The sequence below is a fragment of the Myotis myotis genome, unplaced genomic scaffold, assembly GCF_014108235.1.
Source record: "Myotis myotis isolate mMyoMyo1 unplaced genomic scaffold, mMyoMyo1.p scaffold_m19_p_12, whole genome shotgun sequence".
In the NCBI taxonomy this organism is placed as follows: domain Eukaryota; kingdom Metazoa; phylum Chordata; class Mammalia; order Chiroptera; family Vespertilionidae; genus Myotis; species Myotis myotis.
The window spans coordinates 48503453-48519350 of NW_023416316.1; the positions used below are offsets into that span (position 1 = coordinate 48503453).

Genomic DNA, 15898 nt, shown 5'->3' on the forward strand with positions numbered 1-15898 from the left:
TGGTCAGAGCATCAAGCAGATACACCCATGTTGCAGGTTCGATCGCTGGTCAGGGTATATACAGAATCAAACAATGAGCCTTACCTGGTGTGGCTCAGTTGGTTGACCGTAGTCCCATGCACCAGAAGGTTGCCGGTTGAATTCCCAGTCAGGACACATACCCAGGTTACAAGTTAGATTCCCAGTTGGGGTGCACAGGGAGGCAATTGATCAATGTTTCTCTCTCATATGGACTTTTTTCTCTCTCTCCCCACTTCCTCTCTCAAAAAAAATTTTTTAAAAAAAGGATGTAAAGAAAAAGCTTTCAAAGTTTTACCATTAAGTAATGTGTTGTAGGATTTTTTTGCAGATACCCTTTATTAGATTAATTTTCCTTCTACTCCTGTTATTGCAAAAACCCAAGTTAGGTTGCTCGCTGCTCTAAAGCCAATACTCCAGAAACAAGTGTTGGGTGAAAAGGAATTTTTGCTTTATTCAGGAAGACGGCAGGCTAATGTCCAAAGACCATCTCCAAAGTTCCATACCAAGCAGAAGAGTTTTAAAGGAGAGAAAGAAAGAGGGGGAGTTTCAGGAAACTGAGAGAGAAGTCTGTGTTTCTTCAGCCACAAATAACACTTTTTCACATCAGATTTCTGGGCATCAGAAGCTGGTCTCAGCTACCTTGGAAGACATTATTTCCTTCTGCAGCATAAGCTCATAAATACTCATGGCCACCCTGAAAGTATCTCCTGTTTGACAAAGAGACAGGACATCAGCAATTTATAACTACATTCCTGAGAACAAAAGGAGTTGAGCAGGAAAAGCTATTAACATGTGAACAAAGGCCAGAATAAGAATTAAATTATTTAATTCTAGCAGCCCAAAATACCAGGGGCATTAAAATCAAAAGGGGCTCACCTGGCTAGCATGGCTCAGTGGTTGAGTGTGGACCTATGAACCAGGAGGTCACGGTTCAATTGCCAGTCAGGGCACATGCCCAAGTTGCCGGCTGGATTCCCAGTGTGGGGCATGCAGGAGGCAGCCGATCAATGATTCTCTCTCATCATTGATGTTTCTCTCTCTCTCTCCCCCCACTCTCTGCAATCAATTTGTTTTTTGTGTTTTTTTTAAAAAAATATATATTTTATTGATTTTTTTACAGAGAGGAAGGGAGAGGGATAGAGAGTTAGAAACATCGATGAGAGAGAAACATCGATCAGCTGCCTCCTGCACACTCCCCACTGGGGATGTGCCCGCAACCAAGGTATATGCCCTTGACCGGAATCGAACCTGGGACCCTTGAGTCTGCAGGTCGACACTCTATCCACTGAGCCAAACCAGTCAGGGCTCTCTGAAATCAATTTTTAAGAAAAAATTTCACAAGAGGCTTGGTTATAGTCCTGGTTTTCCATGAGCACCACGGTGTACACGTTTTTAATTTAATAATTTCTTGACATTTGAGATGATTATATTTTCTCCATTAATCAATAACCTTTTTTGTTGTTGTTAATCCTCACCTGAGAATATTTTTCCATTGCATTTTAGAGAGTGGAAGGGAGAGGGAGACACAGAGAAAAGCATCTTTTTGAGACAAATGGACTGGTTGCCTCCCACATGCACCTGGACCAGGACTGGGGCAGGCCAAAGCTCTATCCACTGAGCCAAACGGGTTAGAGCAATCAATTACCTACCATTCTTATGCTAAAACAACCTAACTGGCTCATATTGTATTATTCTATTTATATAATACTAGATTTGGTTAACTCCTTGCTTATGAGTTTCTAGATCTACATTTATGAGCAAAACTGGCATATGATTTTCCTTCCATTTGCTGTTTCTGTCAGGTTTTCCTATCAGGGTTACTAGTATACTAGGCTTCATAAAAAGTTGAAGTGTTCACCGTTTTTTGTGTTTGTTTTTTTTAAAAGATATTTTTATTGCCAAAGCCGGTTTGGCTCAGCGGATAGAGCGTCGGCCTGCGGACTGGAGGGTCCCAGGTTCGATTCCGGTCAAGGGCATGTACCTGGGTTGCAGACTCTTCCCCGGTGGGGGATGTGCAGGAGGCAGCTGATCGATGTTTCTCTCTCATCGATGTTTCTAACTCTCTATCTCTCTCCCTTCCTCTCTGTAAAAAATCAATAAAATATATATATTTTTTAAAAAGTAAAAAGCCCTTTAAAAAAAAAAAAGAAAAGAAATTTTTATTGATTTTAGAGAGGGAGAGAGAGAATCATGGATTTTCTGCCTCCTGCACGCCCCCCACTGGGGATCAAGCCCACAACCCGGGCATGGGCCCTTGACTGGAATCCAACCTGGACCATTTCGTCCGCAGGCGGCCGCTCTATCCACTGAGCCAAACCGGCCAGGGCTGTTCACTGTTTTCGTCGCCCGTTCCCCATATACTTGGAAGTATTTGATTAAGATGGAAATTCTGTTTTCCTTACGTTTGGCTGGACTTGCCAAAGAGCCAGGGCTGCCTGGAGTCTGCTTTGTGGGGAGATTTTGGACGACTGTTTTAAGATTTTTAGTCGTTTTGCACATGGGCAAAGTACCTCCCTGGACCTCTCCATTCCCGAAAGCTCCGCAGGGACCTCGACCACAGAACTGGGGAAACGCGGCCACGAGGCGGCCACGGCCCGCCAGGGAGGAAACCGCAAGATCACTCGGGATGCAGCCGGCCCGCAACGCCCGTTTCCCCGGAAACCGTATTCTGACGTCACCACGCGGCAGCGTCCCCCTAGGACCGCAACGGAACCTATTGCATCTGTGACACGCGTGGGTACCCGCCGGTCCTACGTCTGCAGCGGGGCGTGCTTCCGCGTGGTGCCCGGACACCTGCTTCTCCTTCCGGCCCAACTTCCCCTTCTAGCAAGAAGGGGGCGTCCCCATTTCCGAGGAGCAAGCAGATTCAAGGAAATGGCGCCAGTCTCGGAGCCGCAGAAGATACTGAAGCCTTCACCGGGGCGCACGGGACTCGCTATGAGATCGTAACCTACCTCAGACCCCGCCCCGAGGGCCACGTGATGACTCTGGCTCTGCTATCACGTGACTTTCGGTGGCTCGTGACAGCTCTTTGTAGTAGTAGTTTCGGGCGCCAGTGCCTTTCCGGCCGCTTTGCTTCCCCACCCGCCTTGGTCCCCGTCCCTAGGCGCATGCACAGCACAGGGCTTTCTCCAGCATTGTCGCCCAGACCCCACTTCCCTTGCTCCCTCCGGGGTGCAGAGACGCGCGCCCAAGCCGTCCGCCCCTCTGGGCTCTGGAGGAGAAGGTAATCTCGGAACTGGCGGCTAGGGGAGCCGGGAACAGGAAGTTTTCGCTGGCGTCTGCTGAGACTATCGCCGTCGCCACCCAGAGGCCAGCTGGCGCTCCGGTACTGGGTGTGTCTGGTGCTCCTAGTGATGGAGGTGGAGTAGGACTCGCGTGCAGCGTGTCGCCGTCACCTCTCTCTCCCCCTTGGGCTCTTTTGGGAGACCCACGAGTGTATTCCCACCCGTAGGCAAAGCACAGCCGCTTCCTCCGCTGAGGCATTTCAGGGCGTTACACCACTTTCTGAATTTCTGCCTCGCAGCCTCTGCATTTTAACTCCCCGCTCCGGCTTAACTCAAACCTGCCCCCATGGTCCATGTGGGCATATCAAATATAAATTGCCCCGGTTTTTTAGGTTTTTAGCTATCCAGTTCCAGGAATACCTTCCTCCTTGTCCTCGATTTCCATCCCCACCCCATGGTAGTAGGACTGATCCACCGCTACTAGAGGCTTATTACTGTATCTGGTATTCCCCGTCCGCCCCTCTCAGGATATTTGGCATAATTTCCCCTGGTTACTCTGGTTGAAACACATTCTTCAAAAATATTTTCCTCCACTTATTAGGTTTGCTTGGGTTTTTTGTTTCTTGCTTTTGTTTGTTTTTTTCTTAGAGAAATATCCATGTAAGATGGAAACATCCATTGGCTGCCTCTTGCACGCCCCCTCACCGGATCCAGTGTTAGAGTGTGGACTGAAGGGTCCCAGGTTCGATTCGGATCAGGGGCACATGCCAGGGCTGTGGGCTCAATCCCCAGTGGGGGGCTGCAGGAGGCAACCAGTCAATGATTCTTTCTCATCACTGATGTTTCTATTTCTTTCTATCCCTCTCCCTTCCTCTCTGAAATCAATAAAAATATAAAAAGAAAAAAAAGTGTTGTTAATATTGGGAAAAAAAAATCTATAAACAGTGTGGTGCTAGGGGTGGGAACGGCTGGGGAGAGGTCAACGGGGAAAAAGGAAACATATACAATACTTAATGTGGATGAGAACTAACTGCTGATCATCGAATAAAGTTATAAAACTATAAACAAAAAATGAAAAATAAAGTCTTTATGGATATATCATCAATATTTATCATATTGGATTTTAAAACAAAAAATTTTAGCCCACTAATACAGAAGCACACATTCCATTAGCTTTCAGAGTAACTAGTGGTAAAATCAACCCTGTTTCCTTAGAAAACTCCACTGTGAATGCGAATGAATAAGAGAGAAATGGGCAAATAAAGTCTTAGTGTTATTATGAAAATAGTTTTAACCTTGCCAATTTTTGTAAAAAGCTTTGAGAACCACTGCTCAAAAAAATAAAAATCACAGTTTAGAAACAGGGCCTTTCACTTCCTTGAACAATTTAGATAGGAGCCCTGTGGAACCTTGATCAGGATCTAGGCTGCTGGTGCAATATAGACAGTAACCCGTGGAATTTACAAGGTGTGCTCTGGAATGTTGTCCTAAACTCCTCACTGGTATTTGTCCTATAGTCTGGAGAAGATTCGTGTGTAAAAAATAACAGGTCATACCAAAGTAATTAAATATCAATTGCTGAGAAGGATAAACTTCAATTTAATGGGAAAAACCCCAGTTCCTGAAAAGGTATCAGAATTTCAACAGAAATTTCACAAGCTAAGAACTTGCTTGAAGAGAGCAACCATTAAAATAGGAAAGCATCTCTTTGATGAAGTGGAAAAAATTACTTGTTTTGCTATAAACTAAGAAGAAAATGTAAAGAGATCTATAGAAATGTTTAAGTTCATATGAAAAAAATGCATAAGAATTCCATGAACCTTTTGGAGAAAAGATAGCTCTTAATGAAATAAAGCTGCTTGAGAAAGTTAAGTGAAGGCTTCCTATCAGTAACAGAGAGGAAGTTGGAATGAGCAAAACAAAGTTCAGGAAAGTCTGACAGTACACCAGAGGTCTTCAAAAGAGAGGAAATAATCTCCTGATTGTAAGAGTGATGATGCTAAAGTTTTAAATAACTGTCTTGTGCAGATCATTTCTGAAACTGAGGAAAAAGTAATAGGAAAGTGCCGGAAGCCGTTCCAGCTGGACCCTGGCAGGAAAGTAATTGTATTTTCTGAATTAGACAAGAGAGAGCCAGGACTTATAAGTTGAGAAAGTGAGAGAAGACAGTTTTATCAGTTATCTGTTGCTGTGTAATAAACCACCACAAAACTTGGTGGCTTGCAGCAGTAGTGATTTCTTTCTATCTTTCATGATTATCTGGGATGGGTAACAGTTTATCTGCTGGTTTTGCCTTAGGCTCACTCTTGCAGCTGCATTCAGTCCTGAGGTGGTTGGGCTGGAATGTCAAGGTGGTCTCACTCACATGTCTGGCAGGTGGTGCTGGCTGTCCACTGTGAGCCTTGGTTCTTGTACATTTGACCTCCTGTTCTCTGGGCAGCATCCTAAGATAAGAGGGTGAAAGCAGAAGCTGCAGGTCTCTGGCTTTGGAATCATATAACATCTCTTCTGCCATATTCCATTGATAAAAGCAAGTCACAAGGTCAGCCTAGATTCAAAAGGTGGGGAAACAGATAACCTCTTGATGGGAGGAAGTGCAAAGTCATATTGCATAGGATCCTGGGAGGAGTTTATGGCCATATTTTGCAATTTATCACAGCAGGAAATGACATGGATGTGACAAAGATCCGAGCTACATTAACATTAGTTCAAGAAGAGAAAGCAACCTGGCTGGAGTGGCTTAGTTGGTTGAGCTTCATCTGATTGCTAGTTCGATTCCCGGTCAGGACACATAACCGGGTTGCACATTTGATCCCTGGTTGTGGCACATACAGAATGCAACTGATCAATGTTTCTCTTTCCTTCCCTCTCACTCTGTCTGGAAATCAATGGAAAAAATATCCTAGGGTGAGGAGTAACAAACAAAAACAAAAAAAAAGTGTTTACAACTAAAGAAAGAAAGGGAAAAAAAAGCATTTACAACTTTTAGCTGAGTGCTAGAATGTCAATTATACATGATTGGAAGAGAACCCAAAGTACTTGTTCACTGTAGTCACTGCAAGGCCTCTAGAAAGTGTATTATAAAGTTTCAAGCTAAAAATTGAACTCATTGATCAGACAGAATACCATACTGGAAGAATTTCAGCAGAAAAAACATTAGAAGCAGTCAGCAAAGAAAGGGGAATATTAAAATCAGTGAACTCAATAAAATGGAGATAAACTATAGAATACGAAAATATAAGGCAACATTTTCTTCTGCACAAGAATGCCCATGACAATCCTTCCTCGTGAAATGAAAGAGCAGTTGTGGGAGAGATGAACCAAGCCAACTTTCTGAGACAGAAATTAATAGAAGAACAAATAAAAAAAGTTGCTAGTACTCTGAAAACCGGGAATTGTTAAAGCAACTCCAAGAAGACATTTTGTAGTCTCTTTCCAAACAATACATCAATTTCATTTCTAAGATGCCAAATGCTTTGTTTCCTATCGTAATTAGAGTCTTTATAAAAATAGTAATGCAATATCTAATGGCTCCCTCAATGAAGGATCTTTTAAATTCATGCCTGAGGGTGGATAAGTACAGTACTCCTCAGTAATGAAGAATGGTCTGTGAAATTACAGATACTCTGACCATTAATGGAAGAGATGTGCTTAGACTGGAACCCTGATGCTACTACTAATCAGTATCAACCTCAAATTCCCCCCTTTACCATCTTGGATGGCTTGGTTCACTCTGGTACAAATCCCAACCCTCCTTTGCACTGTCTATCACAAGCTCACCACCAGCAGGACTTCTACCTCCTTCTGGTCAGTTTGGACCACCTTGCTCTCCACTTCATGGGCATCAAACTTTTCTTCCATACCTTGTTCCTGGAAGGACTCCACCTTAGGCCTAAGAGAAAGCACGCCTGGCCTCTACCTGATACAATGGCCTTGTTCCATGACTGTTATATCTGTAAACATAGATAGATCTCCACCTTTTATCTTTAGTAATACGATTTTGATAATTATAAGTAATGATGCTCTTAATATGTACTTTGATGCACATATACATGCATTTCTGTTGGGTAAATACCTCGGAGAGAAGTTGTTGGGTCACAGGGTATGCATATATTCAACTTTAGCAGATAGTATCAGTTTTCCAAAGAGGTAGTACATAGCTAAAAGATTATATGTATACATATACATATATAAGCATATATATACACACACACATATAAAAGCAGCCTTGACTGGCCAGTATTGCTCAGTGGTTTAAAAAATATATATTTTATTGATTTTTTACAGAGAGGAAGGGAGAGGGATAGAGAGCCAGAAACATCGATCAGCTGCCTCCCACACACCCCCTACTGGGGATGTACCCGCAATCAAGGTACATGCCCTTGACCAGAATCGAACCCGGGACCCTTGAGTCTGCAGGGCGATGCTCTATCCACTGAGCCAAACCAGTTAGGGCTGGCTCAGTGGTTTAATGTCCACCTATGAACCAGGAGGTCATGGCTCGATTCTTGGTCAGGGCACATGCCTGGGTTGTGGGCTCAGTGTGGGGTGTACAGAAGGCAGCCAATCATTGATGTTTCTCTCTCTCCCTCTCCCTTCCTATTAAAAAAATAAATAAATAAAAGCAGCCTCTTTGTCTTTCATTTAAGATTAACTTATTGAAGACCCCAAAGCAATTTTGTATGGAAAATAAGAGTTAACCTATGAAACACAGATATAGTGTGTGTGTGCATCAAAACACCAGTAGAATTTTGTTTTGCTTCTGATTGGGACAAGGGTCACAATAATTTCTCCACCAAATAGACCATTTCTTTTCTACAGGGTGGGGCAAAAGTAGGTTAACAGTTATAACTATTCTTATACTGTTATTTCTTATTGTATTATTTTCCATATGGACAACTGTAAACCTACTTTCGTAATTCACTCCCTGTGTAATTCAGAACCCTATTTCCTACCATATTTCAATGAAAGTTGAATGAGTGAATTAATAGGTATTCTCTATAGATTGTTTAACCACACACACTTCAATAAAGAGGCAGCCAATCAATGATTCTCTCTCATCATTGATGTTTCTATTTCTCTCTCCCTCTCCCTTCCTCTCTCTGAAATCAATTAAAAACATATTTAAAAAAATACATTTTATTTTAAAAATTGAGCTATTAGCTGGTAAAGTGTGTATACATTTTTGGGGGACACCCTGTGAATTAAAAAATTTACAATTATTTTCTCTGAGGTGATCTAAATGGTTCACATAGCGAGCTTTAGGGGGAGTCTATGTATCCATTATGCAGCTTTCACCTTATTGCATTTGGAGCTTTTAGTTGGGACTAAATATATGGCTAATTTTTAATTTTCATTATAATTGATAATATAGAGATATATTTTTTTTAAAATATATTTTATTGATTTTTTACAGAGAAGAAGGGAGAGGGACAGAAAGTCAGAAACATCGATGAGAGAGATCGATCAGCTGCCTCCTGCACGCCCCCCAGTGGGGACGTGCCCGCAACCACGGTACATGCCCTTGACCGGAATCGAACACGGGACCCCTGAGTCCGCAGGCCGACGCTCTATCCACTGAGCCAAACCGGTTCGGCAATATAGAGATATTTTGATATATTAGGCACACAGCACTGTTCTCTGTGCCATGAATCTAGTTGATTTTCTAGTGGGCTCACTTCAGTTTCCAAAACTATGAAGTACTTCATAGATTCACACAGTGCTTTTCAGCATTTGAAGTGTTTGACATTTTACATTATCTTCTTTGATGCTCAGAAGTGCTTGGAGAAGTCAGCAAGGCTGGTATGTGTGTCTCATTTTTTTGGTTAAAAAAAGAGAGTCTTGCCTAGCTGGTTTGGCTCAGTGGATAGAGCGTTGGCTTGTGGACTGAAAGGTCTCGGGTTTGATTCTGGTCAAGAGCACATGTCTGGGTTGCGGGCTCAATCCCCAGTAGGGAGCAGGAAGCAGCCAATCAATGATTCTCTCTCATCATTGATGTTTCTATCTCTCCCTCTCCCTTCCTCTCTGAAATAAATTAAAATATATATTTTTTAAAAAGAGAGGCTTTCTCTACTGTGTTCATCAAATGTTGTTTGTGCAACATCATGCATCTACAAATGGACTGGAATTCAGGTTTCCAGACTTTTTACTCTGATGTACCAAGGACCCTGGTTTTCAGTAGCTGTTTGGCATATTTCTTTTTTTTTTAATCTTTAATTTCTTTATTGGTTAAGGTATTACAAGTGTGTTCTCATCCCCCCATTAACCCCCAACCTCCTTCCCCCCAACTCATGCTCTCATCCCCCTGTTGACTGTATCCATTGGTTTGGCTTATATGCATGCATACAAGTCCTTTAGTTGATCTCTTTGACATATTTCTTAATCTCTGTACTTCAGTTTTCATGTCTGTAACAAGGAGATAATAGCTATTCATTGAACGAGCACAATTCAATGAATACAATTCAATTAATTTAATTGAATTTAATTTAATTAACATACGCAAAGCTCTTTAAACAGTATCAAGCTCACAATAAGTGTTAAATAAATGTTAAATTATATGTTTATTGTTTTAGCATATCCAATTTACTTGTAAGGAGGGTTGGGATCATCCCAGTATACACATTTGGAAAATTCCCAGTTGAGTGTACATGTTAGAGGCAAGTTTCTGACGTGTCTGTGGGTAGTACAGCTTAAATCTTGTTTATAATTTAACCACTACAAAAATGTAGTGGTCCAATAATCCCACTAGTCTCACTTAACCACATTGAATTTGTCCTTGAAATGGTCCTCCCAGCGAGAAAAGACTTTAAGGGCGTGGCAAGTGGTATTTGAGGTATTAAAAAAAGCAGAAATCAATGAACTGTAATAGAAAAATCCAGCATATTAGAGAGCCCAAGTGTGCTCGGTAGTGTAACGACCTACCCAATCTTTCTTAGCAGAGAAGATGTTACGGGAAACTCCACATCAGACGCAGCTGGGAACTCTGTCGAAGTTAAAAAAAAAAAAAAGAATAAAGTTTCAGTTTTGTGAAACATCTGGTGCTCAGCCATCTGTTTTTGCCTGCACAAACAAATGCTTAAGGTCGGTGCGGTTTCCTCAGGACACCTTGCAGGGCGGAGTGACAGCGCGGGAGCAACAAGTTGCGGCGAGCAGCTAATTTAAGCACGTTCTCGGGGTCGGAGGCACCTGCACTTCCTGTTACTACAGTTCGGGCCACACTGCTGCCATCCCTAGCTTTTTGGAGACACCCCCAGCCCATATTCCTACTGGGGCCACCCTCTGGTGTCTCCAGCTCAAGTGCAGGGCTTGACCTCCGCCAGCAGTTGCCCCCAAATACGGGAGTTTCGCTCCCCCAGGCCAATAACACGGCCTCTAGCTTGAATTATTTGTTAAAAGGTGAGCAGGTAGACGCCCTTCAGGCACTCGGGATCTCCCATTGTGGTTGAGAGCTAGATGCCCTGGACACACGACGCCGGCTAAACTCCACCGGGCATTGAGGCCCCACCCATGGCAACGCCACTCCCACGTCCGCGCGGCGGGGGCCGCCATAGGCCCGCGGCGGAGCCCAGGACGACGTGTGGCGCGTGGTCCCCCAGGACCACCCGTGCGGAAACACCGTCCGCGCTGCCGGGCAAGGTTCTGTGCACCTGTTCCTTCCTTCTGCTCCAGCGTCTCTCCCTCCGGGAAAAAAAAGTGCACAGGAGAACAAGAGACGTGACAGCGAACACAGATGAAAAACAGGGCGGAAGATTAAGCCCAAAGTAAGAAGAAGCCGGGCACCTTTAAGCTTTCTGGCAGTTCACGTGACTCAGGGCCCCGGGAGTCACGTGACGGCGCGCGCGCCCACGCGCAGGGGCAGCGGGCGAGCGCCGTGCGCGCGCCTCCCCGCTGCCTCCGTCTCCTCCTCGGGAGGGAGAGGAGCCGCGGGGTGGGATCGGCGGCCGGAGCCGGGTGCGCGTGCGCAGCGAGCAGCTGTCACCCAGTGCGGAACAAGTCTCCCGAATTTCCTAAATCTCTTTGGGCCGGAGGCCACCGTCTTCCTTCTCCTGTTCCTCCCCCGGGCCGTGTCCTCACCCCGCCCGCGCGCCAGGTAACCGCTTTTCCGGAGTCCCGGGGATGGGGGCGGCAGGGGAGGGCCCGGGCGACCTTCCCGGCACTGCCCCCCTCCGCGCGGGGCAGCAGGGATTGCCGGCGTCCGGGCGAGTGGAGACGCCGGACCTGGGGCGCTCGGTCCGCGGCCGCCGGGACTGTCAAGCAGGGGCGAGAGCGTTCGGCCGTGGTCGCAGGGGAGGGAGGCGGGAGCCGGTGACAGCCCGCTCTGGCCCTCTCGGGGGTTCGGGGCGGCGCTGGGTGTTCTGCCGGGGGCCGGAGTCGTGGTCGCGCTCCTTGGGGCGGAGGAGCGCGCGGGTGGTCCAGAGATGCCAACTCCTTTCGGTTCCCCCGCCAGCGGCGTCCTGGGCGGACGCGGGGAAGCAGGGCCTGCTGCGCCTCGCGGGGCCATCTCTTCACGGGGACTGTCACCGCCGCGGGGTGAGGATGGGGTTCCTCCCCGGAGCGCCCGGTCGCAGGCACCTCGCCTGGCTCTGGGGCACCTCCTCAGCCCCCGCGGTTGTCCTTTCGGTTTTTCCGGCACGGGGCCATTTCTGCAGTGCCCGAAACCACGGTGCGGTTGCTTACTACATAGGAGTTGGATCGGGTCGCGTGGAATGCCAGGCACGGGACGGGGCTTGGGGTGGAGGAGGGAGCCAGGACAGGCAGGCTGGGGGCTCTGAGCTCGAGTTTGGGTTTTTGCTCGGGGCTCCGCCGATGAAACCCGCGGGGCTCGATTCGGATGCTTTCCGGGTGAGCTCGGAGGCAGTCTGCCCCCGAGCTGCACCGTGCTCGTCTGCACCGGCTGCGTTCCTTGTGTGCGATAGCTGGGAGGGGTTTGTCTGGTTCCTCCTCCGGAAGAAGGGAGGGCAAACTTTTTTTAGCACTTGGTAAATGACCACGCGAGGTGGTGTTTGAAGCACTGCTTGGGAAATGTAGGTTGGAAGTTGCGGTTGGCCCACCTTTATCTCGGCGAGAAAGTTTCTGGTAGGCTCTCTTCACCTAGGTTCGGACCAAACTTTGCCCTATTTCACCCACTTGAATTTGCAGTATTTTTTTTTTTTTTTTTAAATCTCGGGAAACTCTGCTTCACTGTTTCTATGGCAACGATTACTAATTTAATTTGGAAGGGTAGTGCTTGGAAATTAGTGGCTGTAATTTTTAAAGGTTCATTATTACTTTATAGCACTCGGTTCTCTCTCTCTCTTTCTCTCTCTCTCTCTCTCAAATATATCTTGATTGATTTCAGAGAGGAAGGGAGAAGGGAGAGAGCGATAGAAACATCAATGATAAGAGAGAATCATTGATTGGCTGCCTCCTGCAGGTCCCCTACTGGATCAAGCCCACAACCTGGGCATGTGCCCTTGACCGGAATTGAACCTGAGACCCTTCAGTCCACAGGTTGATGCTCTACCCATTGAGCCAAACCAGCTAGGGCTCTGTTCCCTTTTAAGATCATTATTCTAGTTCTTCCTCCTTGCCAGTCCCCTTCCATCCTCATCCCCCCACTTTGTGTAGGAATGTATTACATGGGGTTCAGAGTTTTTAGGCTCTCTCTTTCCCAATTTAAGGTGCTATGTAAAGTTTGCACATAATCTTTACAGCACCCCACGAACTTGGTAATTGTATGCAGTTTACTTTTTTATTTTTCTCCCTTTTTATTGAATTTATTGGGGTGACACTGATAAACAAAAGTAAAATTGTATAGGTTTCAGGTGCACAATTTCACAACACATCTGTACACTGTATTGTGTGTTCACCACCCCAAGTCAAGTCTATGTCCGTCGTCATCTGTCCCCCCTATGAATGCAATTTAAATTGGATGTTTGTTTCACATTAACAGACTTTAATCCATTGCTTTTCTAAAGTTAAAAATATACCTTTTAGTCTAGTTGTAGTGGTGTTGGGGTCCAACCCCAGCAGGTCCAGGGGTTCCTAAAAGTGTGGACTGAGTCGGCGAAGAAGGAATGACATAGAGACAGTGTTCAGTTGATCAGCAGCCTAGCCAGGATCTACAGCCAAGTTCTGTGTTTTGTTGTCTTGTTACATCTGTATTTATACCAGTTGATTTTAATCCTATCAATTCTATTCCAGCCCTGACTGGTTTGGCTCAATGGATAGAGTGCCGGCCTGCGGACTGAAGGGTTCCAGGTTCGATTCCAGTCAAGGGCATGTACCTTGGTTGCAGGCACATCCCCAGTAGGGGACGTGCAGGAGGCAGCTGATTGATGTTTCTCTCTCATCAATGTTTCTGACTCTCTATCCCTTTCCTTTCCTCTCTGTAAAAAATCAATAAAATATTTAAAAAAAAAATTCTATTCCAAAGGTTAGGGCATTTCTTATCTCCATTCCAGGGAGTAAAGATTATGTAGCTTAAGCGTGATTGTTCGTAGTTAAAGTGATTAACTACCTGCCTGGCACCTAGTTGCGGGGTTTTATTCCCTCCCTAACTTCAAGGGAAAATCCCCACCTGGGGAAACAACCTTTCTCGGAGAGGTGACCTTGGTTAAAACACATAGCGCCAAGAAGGGGGGGCAAACATATTAAGAACAGTATGCCATATACGCCAGGTCCCTTGAAACATATGCTGTGCAGATGTTTCTTTCCTGCAGTGACTGTGTCAAACAGGAAGGATGGACGGGCTTCCGGCATAGTGGTTCAGTGGTTGAGCATCAACCCATGAACCAGGAGGTCACTGGTTCAATTTCCGGTCAGGGCACATGCCCACATGTCCAGGTTGCAGGCTCAGTCCCTGGTAGGAGGTGTGCAGGAGGCAGCTGATAGATGTTTCTCTCTCATTGATGTTTTTCTCTCTCTCTCTCTCTCTCTCTCTCTCTCTCTCTCTCTCTCTCTCCTTTCTTCTCTCTGAAATCAACAAAAACATATTAAAATCCCCTAATGAAAAAACAAAAGAAAATCTGGAAACAGGAGAATTTATAGGAAAAAGAGAAATCAGCAGTAATTGACATTTTCATTTTTTGAAAATTTCTAACCTGTTTTGTTTTAATAAACTAGATAAGATTTTACTATAGCTTTAATGTAAAGCTTTTATTAAATTTTGACTCTTTGTAGATATAGGGACTACTTGGGAACGGTGAGGATACTTACCATTGGTTACCTAGGGATGGAATTTCTGGTCTTGAAATTGAGCTGATTCTTAAGGAACAGAATCTTTCATCTGATACTATTAAGGTTTGAGAACTAAGTATGTGCTAAATAACTCATTTCCCTTTCCTCCCCTGAGAAACATCCTTACTAGTATATTTGTATGTTTTATAGTACTACAGAGTTTTTCCTTGCACAGTTGTTTGCTATATGTGCTGTTTGTCTTATTCTTGCTGGGTGGTTTATTCTGCCTAGTAGTGGATACATTTCCTTAAATTTTAGATGTAGAACATATAGCAGTGAACATAGTAGAGAAGTGATTCCCTACCATTTCATGAAAGAGGAGTATATTGAATGTGAATGCTCAGTTACACTGTAGCTCTATATTTTCAGATACTCAGTGGTTTTAGTTACTATGGTATTTATGAACTGCTGCTCCATAGAATCTTTAAAATTTATTCTAGATTCTGATAGGTTTGCATGATACTTTACTGTGGCAAGTATTTAAGGAGCAGAATAATGTGTCATCAAACCATTTTGGTGTTGACTTCCTTTTTTTAATTTTTTTTTTTATTTTTTATATCTCCATTCAGTTCCAGTTACTAATTTGGCATCTCTACATGTTAACTCTTAACAAGTTGAACCCCAGCCCAGCCTGAGTGGCTCAGTGGTTAAGCGTTGACCTATGAACCAGGAGGTCAAGGCACATGCCTGGGTTGTGGGCTTGATCTCCAGTGTGAGGCATGCAGGAGGCAGCCAATCAATGATTCTCTCGTATCATTGGTGTTTCCATCTCTCTCTCCCTTTCCCTTCCTCTCTGAAATCAATAAAAACATATTTAAAAAATTATGTACAAAACCCCACAAAAAACCCCAAAACAAGTTGAACATCTTTCATCTCAGCTCTGCTTCTCTGGGGTTTCTCAAGCATCTCATCCCATTTCATTGCTCACTAGGGTAACCAGGAGTTATCCCAGAAACCTCATGGTTCCTCAGCCTTCTCACCCAAACTATCACCAAATTTTGTCATGCTTGCTTCCTAAATATATATATCAGATCAGTTCTGCTAGTCTCCACCTGGCAACATCTCAGTACCTTCTGCAGTCTCCTTCCTTTCTCAGTTCTATTCAGCGAGCTTTTAGAATGCAAATCAGATCTTTCTCATTGTCCTGAGGACATTTGAAATTCCTGTTATTGCCTCCTATCTCATGCTCCCGGAAAGCCTTTTCTAGATGGTCTACTTTTCCTCTCTGCCCACTGGCTTTTCTTTTCTTGTACAGGCCTTGGCTATTTGCTGCCAGGCAGACTTTCCTTCCCACTTAATTCCTTTTCTTACATCATTCTGGTCTCTGCTTGAAAGCACTTCCTCAGAGAATCCTGATCTGTCACCCCATCTCTTCCCTGATCTAAGTCAGCTTCCCTAGTGAATATCTTAATTTCCTGAGCTTTTCCTTCCAT

General features: G+C 44.8%; 1 protein-coding gene and 1 long non-coding RNA gene across 9 annotated transcripts in view; one reads left to right on the top strand and one right to left on the bottom strand.

Annotated features, from left to right (window-relative positions):
- Window positions 1-447: 447 nt before the first annotated feature.
- LOC118667540 lies at window positions 448-11034 on the bottom strand. Of its 2 annotated transcripts, none has more exons than XR_004971310.1 (4): window positions 10895-11034; window positions 10170-10230; window positions 5614-5692; window positions 448-728 (listed from the first exon to the last, which is right to left on the bottom strand). It is a non-coding gene; the product is annotated as an uncharacterized LOC118667540 (long non-coding RNA). The 2 variants fall into 2 exon arrangements; XR_004971311.1 differs by having other exon boundaries at window positions 2976-5692.
- A 50-nt stretch (window positions 11035-11084) lies between these two features.
- Window positions 11085-15898, top strand: part of KDM4C (lysine demethylase 4C) — a 335140-nt gene continuing 330326 nt past the window's right edge. For 3 of the 7 annotated variants that reach the window (XM_036331119.1, XM_036331121.1, XM_036331122.1), the window contains exon 1: window positions 11087-11337. The gene's annotated coding sequence lies outside the window, so the exon portion shown is untranslated. Of the gene's footprint in view, window positions 11338-15898 lie in introns of all 7 variants that reach the window. The other 4 variants (XM_036331125.1, XM_036331127.1, XR_004971309.1 and 1 more) reach the window with 3 other exon arrangements.